The following is a 3,921-nucleotide window of genomic DNA, read 5'->3' as shown; positions in this document are numbered from 1 at the left end:
TTTTTGCAATATGTAGCAATGACATAATGTGGCCTGGATCTAGTTCCTTTTTGGGCATAATATGCCTTTGAGCTATCTTGAAATGCGATTGGCATCTACTCTATTGTATTTTGTTTTCTCGTAATGATATACAAGGTTTTTTTCCTTGAAAAAAAGGAACAGACCTGATCAGTCTGAAAGGCATAAAGAATACCATTTTGAAATTAATAAGATGATAGCAGACATAAACTATATGTCCTTAGTGATCCTGTTATATGCATTACTATTTGCAGATAGTCGGTGGCAAAAAATTCTAAACCCAAGGGAGTTTGAAATACAAATAAAATACTTATTTTCCAGGCCAATAAAGAACCAAAAAAAAAACCCACCTTCATGTTTAAACAAATCTTGGAACAAGCCCTTCAATATATGTAATCTGGCGTGTCATCAAAAGCCAGATACTTGCAATGTTGAAAGTACAATGCAAACTCTGTCGGATGGGACTTGCATAATGACTAGACAACAAAATTTAGTCTAAATAAGTGTCAAATTAATCTCAATGTAAACTACAAGATCAAAATAATAAGAAGGTAACAGTGATTTACTTCAATAGGACTAGCTATTTTCTTCTAACATATTTTATCATACTTTTGCTTCTTATTTGCTACCTTCAGACCTTGTTCCTTCCAAATTCTTTAAATTGTTTTTTCGTGGGGGATCATTGTGCATATGATATAACACGAGTTTATATGATGGTAATTCTAAAGTTTGTGTATCCTTTGCATTGATTTTGATAACATTTTGAAATCCAAATTCGGCTGCCAAGATTTCATTAATGTTAATAACATAGTGGTTGCCTCCACTCAGTACTCTGTACTTGTAATTAGATGTTTTGGTTTTCAATTTACTTTGTACAATCGCCGCTAGCATATTGATATTGTAATGTTGTGGTTTCATTGGCAGCTTTAACCATAATGAAGCTAATTTTGTTGCCTGATGGTAACATTCTCAAAATTATAGACAGCAGAGCCATGAACCAAAGTTGATTACGATGCAGTTAACAGACAAATACCTTTTGCAAACCGCATGGACAAAGCCAAAATCAGCTAGCTTCAGTTGTCCGAAACTGGCTCGGAGAACATTCTCAGGTTTTATATCCCAATGGACAACGCCCAACTCATGACAGTATTTAGAACCATTATTAATTCCTTGATCAAGTTTGCTGCCTGATGCTCAGAGTAGCATTCAATCCTAGACATCTCGTCAGTGAGGCGTCCACCAGAGCATAACTCCATCACAAGATGCAAAGACTCTTCATCTTCATACACCGCTTGGAGTGTGACAACTTTAGGATGGCCTGATAGATGTTGCATAATCTCAACCTCCTTATACACATTTTCTTCAGTCTTTTTGGGGAGGGTCTTATAGGCCAGCTCTTCCCCAATAGCTTTGCTCTTGCACATTCTCACCAAACCAAATCTGCCTCATCCTAATTCGAGGCCCAGATCATAATCTTGTTCAATCTTTCGCTTCCTACTAGTCCAGGTAGAATCAAGAATACAGCCAACCTTTCTCTTGAATCCTCTTTCTGGTGAATTAGATAAATAACCCCTTCTTGGAGGAGGAGGAGCAATGCAAGCTGTTGTAGGATGCAAATCTAAGAAACCCAATTCTTGACCCCTCATCTTTTCCATTATCAGCTTCCTCTATTGTTGGAAAGAAAGGTGCAAGGCTAATGATGTGGAAGACTTGCCATTATTGCGTAGGTGAGATGTGTTTTCTAAATTGGCACGGTCTACTGCTGCTCCTCTTTTCTGCGTCCTTGGCAATGAATCCATTTCAACTATGGACTCTGCCAAAAAATTTAACTGTTGGAAGATGTGAGACTGCCATATGGCTAACATGCCAATACCCATGTAGACAGCGAGTTACATGACACCCTTTCAGATCACAAAAAGTTTGATGAAAAATTTTGACACGTGTTTCTTACCACAGACACGTTATCAACTGCATGAACCAAGTTGGTCAAATGGGGCCCGTTCATCAGACTACGTGTGGAAGTTTTCCATTAATGTTTTATTTGGGATAAGTTTCAGCGAGAACCGAGACACCTGATTTTCATCTCCTTGCTAATCAATAAACTTTGTTAATGTTCGTTGAATCTTGAATTGTCCGTCGAATCTTAATTACATTTTTCCGAGAACAGAAGTTGCTGCTGCTGTCCGTCTGTTAAAGAGAAGACCGAGAAGCGTCTGAGAGTGCGACCGTTATATTGACGGAAATACTGGCAATAATGGCGAGTCCGTTGGCTAATTAGGTAGGTATGTTGTGTGTTATTTCCGAAATTTGTTCTCTGTAAATGGATGAATTTAGCAGGACGTGAAATCTTGATGGATTATTTTTTATCATTTTAGATGGGAAGAGCTATTTCAAATGATAAAATGGCCAGTTCTAGCTCTGACAGAAAAGTGTCGACGGTAGCGGGGAAATCCATCATGCTGCATGCCTTTTAGCTTTTAGCATTTAGCGTTTCAGGTAATTTTTAATTGGCAAAATACGACTTATTTTTCATGGATCCCTTTTTCGCTATCATTGGCCATAGGATACATGTAAGTCTGAAGCCCAGAGAAAGGCGAGAGCATGAGAGCATCTAGTTAGCACAGAAAGTAATCTCTCATCCTGAGACACACACACAACTACCCATTTCTCTACCCATCGGACCTATTTGGCCCTGAATTTGTTGGATTTTGGTATGGGGTTGATACGAGGTCAAGATTGCTGGAAACTTCAGTTAATTTCATCAGAAATTGTTTCTCTTATAAATAATGGTCTATATTAGTATTTGATACAAAAAACAATGTTGGTCGTGGGTTCGATTCTCATTCACGTAAACAAGCACATTATAGGTTCTGTTGCTAGTGAGAAAAGGGCACACTTTTACTTATTTTGAGCTTTAATGGGGCATTTTTTGCTCACAAATGCATTCTTATGTAGCCTTTTTGTTATAGGGTTTTAATGATTTTGTCTGATTAATGGGGTAAAATGTACATGCCTTATTTTTTTATAGTTGTGTCGATGTGCCCTCGTTTCTAATGTAATTACAGTAGTTGTATGTATTGTTTTTGCCCTTTTCGTAAAGTGTTTTAACTTGTTTAACTGAATTTCAAAATTCAAAATTGTTTTTTGAAGAAGCATAACAAAAACAAGCCACTGTAATCATTTTTATAATGAAAAGTTATGGTTTTTTTAGGCTGACAAAAAATAATAATTGAATTTCGAAATTGTACCTCCAGGGGCAGATTAACGGGATAAGATAGGCGACAGTGGATCAACGAAGAAGTGCAATTAGGCTTTGTCTTTCTCTGCTTTTCTTCTACGAATTGAACTGGCTGGCTCGGATGCGAATTGAATTGAACCGACTGTGCTCTGATGCAACCGGAGGACACCTCTATCAATGTGACTACATGCAAAAAGACTCACAAACAGTCACCACCTGTTCACAGCTCTGAACAATGATTCCTGCCAATCACCACCTGTTCACTGCTCTAAACAATCATGCTAGCACACAACGTTGACAAGTGTAAACAAGTGTGGAGGCAAAAAAAACTTAGGATAAAATAACTTGCCCTTACTAATATCACATCGGGGCAAGAGACACTTGCAATAAGAAGGTGAAATCGAAAGTTTGGTTAAATTTTTTTGGAGCCAAATTGCCACTAATAAACTTTGCTTAAAATTGCTTAAACACTGAAAATTTACAATCAACAGAAGAACTAATCGCTAGTCAACGCTCGATCGAACGCTATAGTCCCTGCGATGCCGAAGGCAGGGACTAATAAGAGAATTATCGGTCACAGTGGAAGCGATCTGTCAAGGTGTCAAATTATCATGAATTCTAGCTATGAAACACATGAGAAATTAGATGTAGCAAGGCCTCAACTA

General features: G+C 37.7%; 1 pseudogene; it reads right to left on the bottom strand.

Annotated features, from left to right (window-relative positions):
* Positions 1 to 1,130: 1,130 nt before the first annotated feature.
* Positions 1,131 to 1,442, bottom strand: LOC149198766 (serine/threonine-protein kinase PEPKR2 pseudogene; annotated as a pseudogene).
* Positions 1,443 to 3,921: the final 2,479 nt, after the last annotated feature.

This window comes from Pinus tabuliformis, chromosome 2_1 (assembly GCF_031772625.1).
Source record: "Pinus tabuliformis cultivar Carrire ecotype Pingquan chromosome 2_1, CPIR1, whole genome shotgun sequence".
Lineage (NCBI taxonomy): Eukaryota > Viridiplantae > Streptophyta > Pinopsida > Pinales > Pinaceae > Pinus > Pinus tabuliformis.
Note: the sequence above shows the minus strand (reverse complement) of the source record. Positions and strands in the feature narration are given on the sequence as shown.